General features: G+C 45.8%; 1 protein-coding gene across 1 annotated transcript in view; it reads left to right on the forward strand.

The window, feature by feature from the left end:
- Positions 1 to 6,519: 6,519 nt before the first annotated feature.
- Positions 6,520 to 16,968, forward strand: part of SLC39A14 (solute carrier family 39 member 14) — a 45,261-nt gene continuing 34,812 nt past the window's right edge. The window contains exon 1 of the mRNA XM_029937364.1: positions 6,520 to 6,668. The gene's annotated coding sequence lies outside the window, so the exon portion shown is untranslated. The remainder of the gene's footprint in view (positions 6,669 to 16,968) is intronic.

Below are 16,968 nucleotides of genomic sequence, written 5' to 3' on the forward strand. Positions count from 1 at the left end.
TAGGCTAGATTTTCTGGTTTTCGAAAATCAGAATTGTAGGGAAAATGTTCTGATTGTGGTAGTTCAATTTTCAGTAGCAAATGTGTATGTAGAGGATCTTATTAAAGTTGATACTTATTTGAAAAAAAATTTCATTTATCTCAACCTCACACATAAAATTCCTTTTCAATGATTTCCTTTCACGAACCTTCTACAACTTTCCTTTCCCTTAAACTTTGTCCCAAAGCCATTTTTTCCCAAACAACCAATCTCATTTAGGGCAAAATTACTTTCTTTAACCCTCAACAAAAATGCATTTTCATTTCTTATATTTTTCTTACATATCCCCAATTTCCTGCATATAGGTTTGCTTTTCTTATTTTCCCATCAGTCTGAACCTTTAGTCTCCAATTGAGGACTTAGTAACCAACTGAAAAGTATTTATACCAGAGTTTTTCTTGGATGGTAAATTTATGAACCAATTGAGTACAAAGCAGGTTTTTAACAGTTTTAAATATCCCTAGTTGTTTTGCCATGAGTCAAAAGCACAAGCATCTACGGACCTCATCCTATATTTAACGATTACTTTAAGGTATTCTGTTACCTACTTGGAGAGAGATAACAGGAACTTATTTGAACTGTAGCAAACCAACAGACTTAGATTAATTCAAACACTGATGAGCCTATGTGCGACACTTTGTTCCCTAGTTAATTTTGACCTGGAAATTTGGTGCAAAAAATCTGACTTTTGTGGTGTTTTGTTTCTTATCACCTAGGGCAGAGGGAGAAGCTGGCCTTGCCTGAGACCTGAGCAGTTATGCAGGCTGGCTCTTCCCCACCCAGGCGGTACAGAAAAAGAATGGGGGAAGGGAGTGCAAGAGGAGAGGCTCCCCAGGGGGCAGAGAAGGAGAATTTCCAGTTTAAAATTTTTCTCCAATTATAGCTGTTAACCTGGGAAATGAATGAGGGAGAAGCCCTCACATCTACAAGGCAGAGGAACACAGAGAGAGTCAGTGTCCCCTTCAGTATGATTTTATCTCAGCCAGACCGCAAAGACAGACAAAGGGGTAGGGGTGCCCCCTCTAATGAGGAGACCAGTCTTATACCCATCTGGCTGTATCCCAAAGGAACTTAGGTGATGCTTAGCCATAGCGGTCTCAGCATTGTGACTTATGATCGGAAGCTGTTCCAATGCTGCCATAGACACTCGGCAGGCTTGCCAGACTAAGTTGCACATTCACATTCACCTACACATAAGACCAAAAACAATGACAATGACAACTGGACAAAACGGGTGCAGAAGTGTCCACAAAACAGCTGTTTACAGGTTTACTAAAGGCCTACTGACATCTCGGTGTGGCCCTGGGGTGGGAAGTCGTGTGTGCAGACCTCCATTTAATACCCCAGACAAAAGCACATGTGCATTCAAAATTTAGATGATAAACTAGTTTACCTCCGGAGGTTTAGACAGGTGACTCTTACAGATTACTGACGCCATTTCCAAGGTGGAAGGAAAGACAAGGGTGTCTCTCTGGCTCCCAAGACCTAGATGTCCCTGGGAGTGCCTTTTGCTCTTAGCCTCCAAGGATGGGAGGAGGCAATGAGGCATATTACATCCAGGTAGGTACAGAAACAGAGAGTGGGAGGGGAAGGCAGAAGAGGCAAGGTTAAAATTATAGGAGCCCTCTGGGGGTTATCAGTCCCAGAGAAAGTTGGCCAGTCCAGCTGGCAGTGTGTCCACAGTCAGGATAGCTTTTGGTTAAAGCCATAGTTCTTTCCTCTTTTCCTGAAAACGGAGAAGTTATTTAATATGCATTTAAGGAGGGGGAGGGGCCTCGAGGTAAAGACGGGCAGCAAGGCATTGTGTCTCGGTTTCTCCGGTGGCGGTAGAATCCTAGGAGAAAGAAAAGGTTTTAACCAAGGTGGGGGTGTGTGGCCATCCAACGTTGAAGGTTAGCCATTCATTCCTGGAAAAGACAGAACGTTCTCTTTTTGCTTTAAGCCCAAATCCGTCAGCTCTTTCCCTAACGTCCTTGAAATGGTCTGAGATTAAAGTCAAGGGGTAGTTTGAGTCTGTCCCATAGCGTCAGTCTGAACAAACCAAGACAACACAATCAACACAACTAGGACAAAGAACATGGGAACCAGGCCTCCTGGCCAGTGGAAGCAAAACCGAGAGTGAGAGGTTGGCCTTACACCGCGCTGCGGGTTCTCATTGGGCTCTTGGATAATTTCTGGGAGCTTATTAAAATTAACAGACTTCTTTGAGGCTGCTCGCATGCCTGCCAGCAAGCATTGGCTCATCTGGTCCCGTCGCCTGTGGCCAGTTCCCTGTTGCCGGTAATTCCAATTAGGGTCGGCTGCCGGTATGGCCTTTGTCCCAATAGGATCGGTAATATGAATCTGGTCTGTGTGGTCGTGAGCAGCTGCCTGGATTTGTTTCCTTTCCTCTGAGGTTAAGGTAGAAGTCAGGATTACATGGATATCATGCCAGGTGAGATCATATGCTTGGGCCAAATATTGGAATTCCTTTATGAATTGTGAGTGGTTCGAGGAGAATGACCCCAAGCGCTTTTCTATGGCCAACAGATCTTGTAGGGAAAAGGGCACATGAACTCTAACAAGCCCCTCCGCGCCTGCCACTTCCCTGAAAGGTGAGATGGCCGCTGCGGAGGCATTTTAAGGCTGTTGGTTAGCGCAGGTTTGAGTGGTGATAGGGGCTGCTGAGGAAGGGGGCAGGTACCAGAGGAGAGGTGGTGGGAGGAAGGGCGGGTACCTGTAGGAGAGGCGGTAGGGGGGGGGCGGGGACGGGACCGGAAGAGAGGCGGCGGGGAGGGGGGCGGGTACCAGGTACCAGAGGAGCAGCTGGGGAGGGGCGGGGCGTAAGATCACCTTATGGGTCAGAGGTCAGGGAGGAGGGAAGTAGGGATTCAGGCGGTAGGAGGGGGGGTTGGGAAGTGCGGGCCAAGAGCATGCGGGATAGTAGGACAGGAAACTGGGGCGGCAATGCAGATCCAAAAAAGCCATAACATAAGGAATCTCTGCCCATTTGCCCTGCCTCCGGCAGAAATTATCTAGGTCTGTGAGAATTTGGAAATCGAGGGACCCTCAGGGGGTCATTGAGATTGATTGTCCAATTTATATAGAGGGGCCACACAGTAGTGCAGAGACGGACTAGGCGGTTGCAGCAGAGGTCATTAGCATAACCAAGGAGTCAGAAGTTCTTTAGAAGGCAATCGAATGGGTGAGTGCTCGTTTTGCGAGTTCTGGCTTAGATTGGGAAGTTCCCATAATATCCGGCCTAAAGTCTCAGGACTGAAGTAAGCGTCCCTGTGTTCAGACACGAGACTCGGAATGGAGAGTTGGCTCATCCTAGGGTCGAGCATGTCTCCCCAACCCAGGAGGCCACAGCGGATATAGCCGCTGGGACTATATACTGGCCAGAGTAGCCCCTGGGGCTATGGCAGAGGGGTTGTCCTGACTCCGCCGAGATTTCGGGCAGGATCCCAGACGGAGGCTCGGATAATCGGGGAACTCACCCAATTAGTTGGTGGGGTAGGGTTCGGATCCTGGACCTGAAGCTCCACAAGAGGGCCCCGACCTTTGGGGCAGTTTCCATTTCGGCACCAAGGCGAGGTCCCTGAATCGGGAAGGAGAGAGCTCAGCTAGAAGCCAGCTGCTGAGCTACTATCTCCTCCCGGGGTTTCGGCACCAAATGTAAGATTTAATAGATGGAGGCAGAGATGGGAGGAAAGAAAGAGACCAGGTTATGGAGCCAAGAAAGCCTTTATTGGGATCTGCGATTCCCGGGTGAGGTCCCATGACCCCGGGAGTGAGGAGTCAGGGAAGTCGAGCCTGATAGGCGATGGGCGGGGGGGGGGGGGGGTTATGGGTGGGGGGGTTCCGGGTTTGATCTTGGGAGGGCAGATGATCAAATAAGGGCCTTTCAGGGACGTGGCGGGATGGAATAGGTTGCCTCCTCTGTCAGGGTGATGGGAAGCTGGAGCTTCATGGTTGGCTGTTTTCAAACTGGCTCGGGACATCCCAGGTCTGCAGGTGAGGGGGGTGGGGGTCTTGGTGCATAGAGTTTTTCTCCGACCTACAGCAGAATGGCCGCTCAGTTGCCACCTTAAGGTGACTCTTACAATTATAATCATTTTTATATGAATATTTTAGGGTTGTGGAACAAATCATCTGAGTTTCCATTATTTCTTATGGGGAAATTTACATTGATATACAAGTGCTTTGGATTACAAGCATGTTTCTGGAACGGATTATGTTTGCAAACCAATGTTTTATTGTACTGAGGAAATTCTGGAAAACATTTGTTTGCTATATTGTTATTTATACTGGAGTTGCCATGTAAAATATTTTTTAATGTGGATTATAGTCAAAAGGGTTTTGAAAGGATAGGTCAAATGTGCCACAGAAGAATCAAGAAGCTTTCTGAAGGGAAGTAGCTTTGAAAAGTTAGAATTTTAACAAGTGGAAATGGCGCTTATAAGAGGAAAAAGGCATATTATGCAGAGAGAAATATAGAATTGGGGGTCCAAGCTTGGCACCAGGCATAAAAAATTGAGTACTACTCAGCAACAAGGAGAAACTTAGAATTCAGCTGAATAGTTTTGTGTGGGGCTGGATATGAAGAGTTAAAACCTTTTGATTTTAAGCTATGTTAATAATTAATTGTATTCCCCTAATGGATTACTGATAGCTTATCAGCTTTGGTGGACTTTGGCAACTCTACCCTTCAGTCTGATTGCAGACAAGTGAAATGCTGCCATAGGCCATGTGGTGGGGTGTCTTGTTCAACCTGGTCCTGTCTCTCTGACTGGAGCCTTCTTGCCTTGTTCCCCTGTATGTAGTGCTGACACCTTGCCTAGAAGAGCCACGGGATTGTTTTTGGACCTCAGGTTTAAGAAGAGATTAACACCCCTGTGTAATATGCATTTATAGCCTTAATAACTTTTCAGAGGTGTATGTGTTAGAAGCATTCTTGTTTGATTTAATCTCTGGGTGAGCTTCTCATTCCCTTTCCAGTACTTTAAGAAAAGGAAGGAGTGGTATAGACTGGACCATTTCTGACAGCCCTTTGGAGGATGGGATTGAGTCCCATGGATGACATAATGTCTGAAAAGTACTGCGAGTTTAACCAAGAAAGACAAACATAAAGGGTTATTACAAAGATGAAGGGGCTCTGAGGGAAATTCTGCAAGAGATACCATTACTTTGAAATCACTTGGAAAATGAGAGGACTATCACCCCCACCCCTTCCCCAACTGGAGCACTGTAATTGCAGGATGAGAAAAATTCAGTTTCAGTAAAACCAGGTCCCAGCTCGTCTCTGAAAGAGTGGCATAAACAATCTGGCTTGCTCTGGTTTTGTTACAGCGCTTTCCTTTTCCCTCTCTACCCAGTCCTTAGGAACAAGCTGCCATTGAACTCTGGCTTCTCCGCGCTACATGCTCCAGGGATTGTCTGCTTTCCTATCATCATTAGCACTGCCAGCATAAGGGTTGTTCTCTCCAGAATTTGCAGCATGGGATATAGGCCCCCTTCCTTGTGCAAATTCAGAGACACTAAGTGACAGCCAGACACCAGTCATTAGGCTAGAACTGTGACCTGGATACCAACTGGTTACAGTTGTGCTAGAAGACCTTTCCTTTGGGTCGCCTAGATCCAGGTGGCAGCTGGTTTAGCAGTAGAGGAAATAATCGTGACGTCCACCAGAAAAGAACAATGGGAGTTTAATGGGTGGCTTGTTTTCTCAAGAAATTTGCATTTCTGAGGCCTGATATCCATCTCAATAGACTGTCCCACATCGGGTGAGACTTTTAGGACCTGCCTCACCAAAAATTAACATTTCTCCCCATTGGGATTCAGAAATGTAGTTCCCTTAAAGAGCCTGATTATTTAGCGAAGGTTGGGAGGGTTGTTTGGTGACATTTGATTGGAAAATGAGTATAGTATGGTTTATTTGGAACTTGAACAGGAAATTGTTTTAATTTTTGTTCTTTGGGCTGCTTGCAATATGCAGAAGAATCATAGTATATGGGGGCATCCCCTTGTAGGGTACATTTCAGAATTGAGCTGGGGGTTGAGAAGCTTTTTCCATTAATCAAAACTGTTAAAATATAGACATATATATTAAATGAAGAGCAGTCTTTCTGCTAAGGGATGGAGGCCGGGTTGTAAGAGATTACCACGTGGAGAGGGAAAGGTCTAAATGGGAGTTTCCAGATGAAGGAGGAATCTGTGGGCCTCAGTGAATGAAGAATAGAATTCGCAGAACGGCCACAAGATGAAGCTCTCCGGCTTCCCGGATACCGGAGAGCTGGGTTTGAACCTGGGGCGGCGCTGGGCCGGGTCTGGCGGGCGGCGAGCTGACAACTTGCGCACGTAGCCCTATCGCCGGCCGGGGCCCCACGTGGCAGGCCCTGGGGAGAGCAGGGTGGGGCGAGGGTGGGGCGGGGCTCAGGGACGGGGGTGGGCCCTGCCGCTGACGCGCAGGCTATATAGCGGGGCATGCGCGTCGTGGCGGGGACGGACGCAGGCAGGGGGGCGAGGGCACGCGGGCTACCAGCGCGGACACACCGACCGAGCTGCTGCTGCCGCTGCTGCTGCGGGCCGCCGGAGGGCCAGGCTTGTGAGGTTGCGTGGGGCCTAGGTGTTGTCCTCCTGAGCTTCAGGTGAGGGCGGACCGCGCAGTGCTCAATGGTGGGGCATCGCGCCTAGAAGCCGCTCGCCTTGAGCGCTTGGGGTCACTGGGTGGGGGTGGGAGTGGGGGCCTGGCAGCGCCGAGGACCTGGAGCCCATCTCCGGATTCCGAAACCTTGGGTTAGAGCAGGGAAGCGCCCGGGAGGACCAGCACATGGGCCCGGACGCTGGATGGAGGCGACACCTGGCTGCGGTGCCACAATGGGGGGTTACTTTGTGGTGAGGGGAGGGGGTTCGCAGCTGCACTCCTTTCGAGTGGAGATCGCGGGATGTGGGAGCTAGAGAAGGGTGTTCAGCACGTAGACAGCCTCACTGAAAGGCCGAGAGGCTTCCTGGAGCCCGCAGATATGAGGACAGAAAAAGCAGAGGGAGTAGATGGGCAAATCTGGTGGGCAGCTCTTGGGGCAGCTCCATTAGGACACTGGTCTCCGGACTTTGCTTTCTGGGAACTGTATTCCTACCCCAACCAGATCACCTGCCAGCTGGAGAAAAAATGCTTCAGATCTTCCGGCCGACTAGTAGCAGGAGCTGGGGGATGGCACTGAAGCTACTGTACTAAACCCTGACCTGGCTTACGCCGCAGGCACGGTTTTTTTTAGCTATTTTTGGTTCTACCAACTAAGTTAAGAGATGTGGCTCAGGCTGCCCTCTCTTGGTGGGTTAGGGCAATGGGACAAAATAGCTATCCAAGCAGTTTCAGCCTATGATTCTGAAGTTCAGTTAAAGTCAAGAAGATTTTCTCAGCTCGGGGTTGTGGCTTCAGTTTTGAGGATCTAGTGTCTACCACGGCCTGGGTGTCCAACAGGACCGTGTGGGCATGATTTGATGAGAGCAGAGTGCTCACCTGGGCATAAGGAATGGTAGGAGCAGGAGCAGCTTTGCACCTGACTTTTTTCCTGGACCCACCCTGGGTTTGGATTTGTCTTTAGAGTCCCTCTTCCCTAGGAACCGCAGGCCACATGGGTAGGCTGCTGGAAAGTGGTATGTACTGGGGACTGGCCTGGTCTGTGTCCTAGCTCTGCTCCAAACTTGCCCTGTGACCTTGGGAGGGGGTCAGTGCTAAGGTCAGAATAGATCTTTTACCCAAAACATCTATGATTAATCCTTAACTCTAAACAAGAGCCAGAAAAACTAAGAGGAACTTGATGATGAAGCAAGAGAATATCCAGAATTGTGACTTTTATAGGCTGGACTTAAAAGCTACATATTCCATTTCTTGTTGGAGGCTCAGAGGTGAATTTTCATATATTGTGTGGTAGCCAGGAGCTAGACTAGTGGTACTCCTTCTGCTGTTGGTTTGCAAGGAACTATTGGCCTTGTCATTTAGGCAAGAATAAGAACTACAGGTTCTGTGACTCTCAGACTCATCCTCATCCCCTCTGGCTCGTCAGTACACAGGGCCTGGTCTGTGCTCAGCTCTTGCAGTGGCTGCTGCCAGGTGCAAAGAAGGGAGGAGGCCTGGGTCCTGTAGACTCTTGATGGGGAAAGAGAACATCCAGACACGAAGAATAAGGTAGCAACGCAAGAGAGGCCACACTGTTGCATTCAGTTAAGTTCAGAGAAGATAGCACTCTACTAGAGATGTTGTGAGGTTGTGGGAAAATTCTAGACTTGGAGCCAGATAAATCTGTTCAAATCCTGGCTCCGTCACTCTCCAGTTTTCTAACCTCTGTGGGCCTGTTCTCTCCCTGCCATGAAGCATGTGGTGATTGTGCCTGGGGCATGGTAGAGGTTTGTCATCATCTGTGTGGGATGGGGTGGATTATTTAGGGGTCCCCGAAGCTTTTAGGTAGGTTGGGTTGTAGGAGTGGTATGAGCTCAGACTTAGTGTTAATTCATCTTCTCCTTAGGAGCATGGATGCTTCCTGCCATTCTGGGTAGGCCACTTTTCCGTGCCTTGCCAGGGATTGTCCCACAGAATCACTGGGCAAAGGGAAAAGAGGTTTTTTTTTCACCTTTAGTTTCGGGAGCTACTCTGATTTTTTTCAGGTAGTAGAAGTACTCCTTTTCTGTGCTGATTATAGGCTGGAAGAACTAACATTAAGTGGGGGGGGCGGGGCACATATATATCAGTCACTGGGCTGGTTTTCTTCTCAAACCCTTCTCAATCTTCCTTTTTCCCTACCTGCTCAAATATACTTTATTCCAGAGGAACCTGAATCCATGTACAATATTCACAGGATCTTGGGATCTAAATGCTAGTGCTGTGAATAGATTGTATATGTCTGGGAATTGGGACCTCCTTTTCCCTACTGGGCTAAAATAATTCATCCTGTTTCCACTGGATGCCCGAAGAAAGTAATGCTTAGGCATTTTGCAGAACTAGCCAATAGGATGTTGAACTGCAGGGACTTTGGGAATCTTCCAGTCTAGTCTGTTTTACAGCTAAAGAAACTAGGTCTAGAGAGGTTAATTGGTATTCCCAAGTCACATTGCTTGCTAGTGACCAAGAAGCTTGATCCAGAAGACCAAAAAAAGTTCTGTTTTTATTCCTAAGTGTAATGATGAAATTGCTGATGATTCTAGTCTTTTCCTTAAAAACATGAAGAGGAAGGAGCCAGTTATTCCCTATGCTTATTTAGGGGGAAGGAAGGTCCTTTGCTTGTTCGGATAGAAGTTTCTTCTGGAGGAGTCTTCTCTTTCCAGGATGCCTTGAGACATGTGAGGATGGGGTGTGGAAGGGTCATGCCGTTGGGGCCCCAGCCAGGACTCACTAGATGTCTACAGTGGGACTTTTCTGACCTCAAGGCTGGCAGATTGGCGGCACGCCAGCAGTTAAGGAGTCCAGAGTCTGCTGCCAGCCAGGGGCCTTGTGCACTTGGGAGGACCAGCAGAGCAGCCTCACTGTAAGGTCTCTGCAACCTACCCTTACAGTGGTCACCCGGGCTCCCAGAGACAGAGCTCCCTGTGGGTTCTCTGGGACCCCCGCAGAGACAGGAGGGAGAGTGGCCACAGAATCAGCCTGGAGAGAGCTTGGCCTGCCCAGCTGTGGGAAACCACATTCCCTGCCTTGGAAAGACAGGATCTGACTCGGTTCTCAGGCCTTCTAACCCCCTTCCTCCAGCATCAGGCCCAGGAGAGTGCTGGGGTTTGATGGAACAAGGTGACAGTCTTGAATTTGTTACCGTTGGGGCCATAGGGACTGGTAGTCAAGGCACTCAGTGTTAGTAGTTAATTTAAAAAAGTCAGCTTAAAGTAGGGTGTTTTAAAACAATCCACATTTTAAACAATTCATTTTACTTTAAAAACATATGCATGTATTTTTCTTTATTCACCAAAGCTGACTTAGGACTGAGAGGCCGTTTCATCAGGTTTGTAGGTACTCTAATTAAACTTGCAAATTGTATATAAAAATCACACCTACACATCACCTGCAATTTCACATTTCCTTTTATTTATTTTTTCACTAGCCTGTATGTTTACATAGTTCAAAAATCAAAAGACTATGCTTCTGATGCTGTCTCTCCTCTCTCTCTGCCCCTCCTCTGTTCACATTCTGTCTCTGCCTCTCAAAAATGAATAACCATTTTAAAAAATTTAAAAAGGCTAAACACCGGCAATATGTGGACATGTGGACTTGTGTATGTGTACACACACACACACACACACACACACACACACACACACGGTAGTCAGTGAGACATTGTATCCCTGCCCCTTTTTACAAATGGTTCAAGGTCGCACTTTAGACCTGTTGTTGAGCACCTTGCTTGTTTTACCTAGCAGCTGTATTGGATCTTTCCATATGGGCACATTGAACCCTTGGGTCATTCTTTTATTACATCTGCACAATAATCAGGATATGGAAGCGTGGTAATTTTTTAACCAAGGCATGTGGGTCATCTCTCTCTCCCCAACCCTGAACTTGGGTTGGGTTGTTTCCATTATTTTGTCTATTTTGTAATTCTGTCCGAGGCTGCAATGAATAACTTCGTTCAAATGGCATTTCCTACGTGTGTAATTATGACTCTAGAAGAAATTCTCAGAAGTGGGGTTGCTGGGTAAAAGGATATATATATATATATACGCTCATTGGTTTTTCTTACAGAATTGAAGACATTTACATATCACTCCACATGCAGAAATCCAGTTTTTAAATATACTCACCTAACTTACTCTTTTTTTCCCCTCATTTTTTTTTTAATGTTTTATTTATTTTTGAGAGAGAGACAGAGACAGCATGAGCAGGGGAGGGTCAAATTGAGAGGGAGATACAGAATCGAAGACAGGCTCCAGGCTCTGTGCTGACAGACACGGGGCTCGAACTCATGAACCATGAGATCATGACCTGAGCTGAAGTCAGATGCTTAACCAACTGAGCCACCCAGGTGTCCCTAAAACAAAGTTTAAAAGTTAATTCATTTAATAATAAATATAAGATCATTACATATTAACATAAAAAGCATAATTTTAATGAAAATACCTGTTTTCCAAAATTAGAAAAGGAGAAAACAAAATGGCCTTGTTTTTACGTTTTTTGCAGATCTGCAGGATTTCAAAATAGTGATTTATTAGATGATAATGAGATAGCAGGGATTATAATAGGTATAATCTAAGTTTGCTGGTAAATATTTAGTTAAAGTCCCGAGAACAAACTGAGTTAATCTCTGAAAACACACATATTTATACCTAAACTTCTACCTTGGAAGTCTCTCCAAAACTCAAGACCACTATATTTACCATACTTCATGTAGCTTCTGAAACATGAGTGTGAAAAGGCTTTTAACATTTTAATGTTATAATAAAAATGGTTTTTACTTGACAGCCCTCCTGAGAAACGGTCTCGGTGACCCAGGTTGTCCTCTAAGACCAGAATTTCAGAATTTGATTTCATAGAAATCAAACCTTTACTTTTCTGCACTTATATTTCAGTTGCTATTAAGTTCAGTTATAACCACAAAAACAAATAGAACCACCATGAAGAGGCTTGGGCATAGGCACGGCAGATGTGGTAAATGTGACTGTGACCGGTGACGGCAGAGGGGCAGTTTGCTGAAGGATGGGTGGGGAGGGGGACAAGCCAGTTACACTGTCTCTGTTCTGAAGATGTTTTGCAAACCATGTGGAGATGCGTGCGTGGAAGTTTATGTGCTATATTAGGTTTGTGAAGCAACCTTGAGTGGAACAGGTGAGCTACTTAAGCAGGCTGGGAGAAGGTGAAGTGATTAGGGCAGGAGTGGTCTGGGAAGGCTTCCTGGAGGTGTAATTAAGCCAAATTTTGAAAGCTGTGGAGAAAGGAGAACAGGACGAGGAGTCCTGGAGAGAAGGGTTGTGTGAATAATGGCAGAAAGATGTATTATCCTGAGGCAGGGGTGATGATCTTAGGGCAGAGACTGATAGAGGGAAGAGTAGGAGACAGGCATGGCTGGGAATTTAGGTTGGATCCTGGGATTTTGGAGGGCTCTGGGGTCTAAGGTATTGATACTCTCCCAGAACACTTAGCTGTTTCCATGTCAAAGACTTGCTGCTCTGTTTCAGCAGCCCGCCCTCTTTTGTGGTTCTGGGGTTCGTCCTGCTCTTCCCTAGAACAACTCTGTGGCCCGAATCTACATTCTTTGCACCAGTCCACTGCTAATTCTTGCCTCCTCCTTGTGCTCCAGAGGCAAGGAACACCTTTCTATCCCATCTTAACATAGCCCTCTCCACCTTAAAAGCCTCCACCATGGCATTCCCAAGCAACTATTGGGTATTTTTGAAAATTTTAATTTTGGGACGCCTGGGTGGCTCAGTGGGTTGAGCGTCTGACTTCGACTCAGGTCGTGGTGTCATGGCTCTTGGTTTGAGTTTGACCCTCTCCAGAACTCCTCTTCCTGTTCTCCTTCTCCACATCTGGCTCACTGCTGTCAGTGCCTGCTTCCGATCCTCTGCCCTCCTGCTTTCTCTGCCCCTCCCCTGGCTTGCATGCTCTTTCTCAAAAACAAACATTAAAAAAAAAAAAAGATTTTTTTTTCTGATTATCAGAAGTAATGCATGCTTGCGGTGCCTGGGTGGCTCAGTTGTTTGAGCATCCAACTTTGTCTCAGGTCGTGATCCCACAGTTCATGAGTTCAAGCCCCACATTGGGCTTACGCATTGATAGCTGCAAGCCCGCTTTGGATCCTCTGTCCCCCTCTCTGCCCCTCCCCTGCTTATGATCTCTCATAATAAATAAAACATTAAAATTTTTTTAAAGTAATGCATGCTTACTATAAGGAAGAGTATAAACTATTGGAGAAAAAGCTTTTAATACTGCTGCCCTGAGCCATGCCTGTTAATGTATTGCACATTTCCTTATAATTGTTTTTTCATGATACAGTTGGGTGTCCTATCACCCCCCCTAACCTTGGCATCAAAATTTCTACTTAAGCATTTAGTCTGCATTACGGCTCTATAATAACCCAGGCGACTATTTCTTCTTAAACTTTTTATTCTGAACTAATTTTATTTTATTTTTTGCCTTTTCTTCCTATTTATTTATTTATTTTTTAAATAGTTTATTACCAAGTTGGTTTCCATATGACACCCAGTGCTCTTCCCCACAAGTGCCCCTCTCCATGACCATCACCCCCCTCCCCCTTCCCCTCACCCTATTTTGAACTAATTTTAGATCTAAAGTGGCAAAAAATGTAACCATTCCTTCTATCCCTCACCCTGTAGTGCTTTTATCAAGAACAGGAAATCAACATCATCAAGAAAATTTTTTTTAATTTTTTTTTTTTTTTTTTTGAGAGACAGAGACAGCACGAGCAGGGGAGGGTCAGAGAGAGAGAGGGAGATACAGAATCCGAAACAGGCTCCAGGCTCTGAGCTAGCTTTCAGCAAAGAGCCTGACGCGGGGCTCAAACCCATGACCTGAGCCGAAGCCGGACGCTTAACCGACTGAGCCACCCAGGTGCCCCAAGAAAATTTTTTTAACATTGGCAAATATTGTTAACTAACCTGTAGGCGTTATTTAAATTTCACCAGTATTTTCACTAATGCCTTTTTTCTTTTTTTAAAAATTTTTTAATGTTGTATTTATTTTTGATACTGACAGAGACAGAGCATGAGAGGGGGAGGGGCAGAGAGAGAGGGAGACACAGAACTGGAAGCAGGCTCCAGGCTCTGAGCTAGCTGTCAGCACAGAGCCCGTCGCGGTGCTCAAACCCACGGATGTGAGATCTGACCTGAGCCGAAGCCGGAGGCTTAACCGACTGAGCCTCCCAGGTGCCCCACTAATGCCCTTTTTCTATTCCAGGATTCCACATTGCATTTAGTTGTTACTTCTTCTTAGTCTCCTCTAGTGTGTAACAGTTCCTGTATCTTTTCTTCTTAGAATGGGGTTGCATTTGGGGCAAGAATATCACAAAAATGATGTTGCGTCCTTTTCAGAGCATCCTATCAGGACATTCATGATGCCAGTATGTCTTATTACTGGTGATGTTTTCCTGGATCACTTGGTGAAACTGGTGTCTGCTAGATTTCTGCACTAGAAAAATTACTCTTTCTCCCATGGTGACTCTCTCTTATGCCTCAAATCCCTTTTGTCAGGATGAGCTTAGTTCTGGTCATATAAGGTAAGGTAATTACTCTCTTTTATTAAGTTTTTTAAAATGTTTATTTTATTATTTTTTATTGAGAGAGAGAGAGCGTGAGTGGGGGAGGAGCAGAGAGAGAGAGGGTGACACAGAATCTGAAACAACAGTGTCGAACTTGGGAAACAGTGAGACCATGACCTAGGCTGAAGTTGGACCCTTAACCAACTGAGCCACCCAGATGCCCTGGTAATTTCTCTGTCCTAAGATCAATGAATTTGGTCAGCTGACCAAAAATCCCTTTTTCCAGATCATCTAACATAATCATGGGAGTGATCTCTCCTGTTTGCAGGTTGTGCCCACACACCCAGGGTGAGAGCTTCTGGGGGTCATCTTAGAATTCTGTTCACCATACCAAGAGAACTCCAGATAAAAGTGATCAGGCCTTAATTCTAGCACCAAAATACTGGTCTCCCATTGCTGCTCTAGCAAATTATCACAAATTTGGTGGCTTGAAACAACAGAAAATACACCCTCCCCCAGTTCTGGGGGCCAGAAGTTTGAAATCAAGGTGTCAGCAGTACCGCACTACCCCCAGAAGCTCCAAGGGGGCATCTTTCCTTGCCTTTCGCAGCTTCTGTTGGCTCCAGGTGTTCCTTGCTTGGCTCACTCCAATCTCTGCCCCCATCTTAAGATATCCTCTGTGTCCCTCTGTCCAAATCTCCCTCTTTTATCTTGTAAAGATACCAATCATTGGCTTTAGGGCCCACCCTAAATACAGGGTGATTTCATCTCAAGATTCTTAATTATATCTGCAAAGACACTTTATTTTCAAATAAAGTCACATTCTGAAGTTTTGGGTAGATATGGATTTGTGGGGGTTTTATTCAACCCACTACACTTAGGATGGGGGGGAAATGTCCTTTGTAGACTGCTATTCACAGCTGCAACCGAAAAGGGAGGTTTCCTTTTAGACCCAAGACAGAAAGGCCTCGCTGTTGTGGCAAGGGCCTGGCCTTAGCCTTCCTGCTCCTGTCATGTTGACATAGATCTGGGAACCAAGTATAAATTATATAAGAAATTTTAATGTTTATTTATTTCTGAGAGCAAGACAGAGTGGGACCAGGGGAAGGGCAGAGAGAGAGAGAGAGAGAGAGAGAGGGAGACACAGAATCCAAAGCAGGCTGCAGGCTCTGAGCTGTCAGCACAGAGCCTGATGTAGGGCTCGAACTCATGGACCTCAAGATCATGACCCAAGCCAAAGTCAGCCATGTTCAACTGACTAAGCCACCCAGACACCCCACCAAGCATCATTTATAAAGCTGCCCTAAGAAGCTCTTCATGTTTGGGATCAGACACTTGCAATCCCAACAACTTGCCTGTGCAAGGAGTTGTCACTGACTGCTAGTTTCCCTGTAGGATAGACAGGGCAGAGATTGTAGGACCCATCTGGCAGAGGAGGAGGATCTGACTTCCAAGAACTGAGATAAATCACAGAAAGTTAAAACTAGTCTGTGTCTAGTCCGGCAGTCCTGAAATGGTCTCTTAGAGCTAGATGTCCAGGTACCTGGATTTTGCCCAAGAAGCTCTGATCCCGGAGAACTGAGGTTAAAGCCCTGCTCACTGGGGCGGCCAGGTTAGGGAACATGCACCCATGTAGTCCAGCCCTGGGCAGAGGAGGATTGCAATCCATCTCCACACTCTTCAGTGAGGATCCTTAAGAAGGGGAGGGAAGAGCCTTTCCCACTTCCTACTGGATTCTTAAAATTAACTTTCTTGTTAAAGTAATACATGTTTAGTGTAAAGCATGCAGTTAAATAAAAAGTTAACAGAAGTTACCATGAAACCCACCATCAAGAGATAACAGTTGTGCATTTTTAGGCTTTTTCTGTGAATGTATACGTTTTAAGGAAATGTCTGTGCCTATAGTTTTAAAGGCTCTTTTTATTTTTTTTTTTCCACTTAACATATCATGAAATTCTTTCCATGTTAATCTTTCCCCAAATTGGTAGCATTTATTGAACAGTTACTGTGTATTGGGCAATATATTTATATTCAATGTTTCATTTACTTTTTTCCTTCCTTCCTTCCTTCCTTCCTTCCTTCCTTCCTTCCTTCCTTCCTTCCTACCTACCTACCTACCTACCTACCTACCTACATTTATTTTGACAGAGAGAGACTCCCAAGTAGGCTCTGCTATCAAGGCAGAAGCAGGGCTCAAATTCAAGAACCATGAGACCATGACCTGAGCCAAAATCAAGTCAGACACTTAGTGAGCCACCCAGGTGCCCCTCATTTACTTCTCTTACCTGCTTTTCAGGAGGGATTTTCAGTAGGCTTTGTTCTTCTGTATAAGGAAAATAAGTCTTAAATTTCTGACTTGACCCAAGCCCTGAAGCTAGTAAAAGCAGATTTAAGATTGATGCTGAAGCTCCTAACTTCTGTGCTCAAACTATGTGTATTTTGTTATATAGATTATGGTACCATACTCTAGCAGTCCCCTTCTATTGTGTACTTATTTTATTTTTTAAGTTAATTAATCTATTTATTTATTTATGTATTTTTGAGAGAGAGAGAGACTGCAAGCAGGGGAGGGGCAGAGGGGATGAGCAGAAGATCTGAAGTGGGTTCTGCATGGTCAACAGACAGCCCGATGCAGGGCTCAAATTTGAGCTGAGCCACAAGATCATGGCCTGAGCTGAAGGCAGACAGTTAACTGACTGAACTGCCCGGGTGCCTTTATTTTTATATATATATATATATATATATATATATATAC

This window comes from Suricata suricatta, chromosome 1 (assembly GCF_006229205.1).
Source record: "Suricata suricatta isolate VVHF042 chromosome 1, meerkat_22Aug2017_6uvM2_HiC, whole genome shotgun sequence".
Classification (NCBI taxonomy): domain Eukaryota; kingdom Metazoa; phylum Chordata; class Mammalia; order Carnivora; family Herpestidae; genus Suricata; species Suricata suricatta.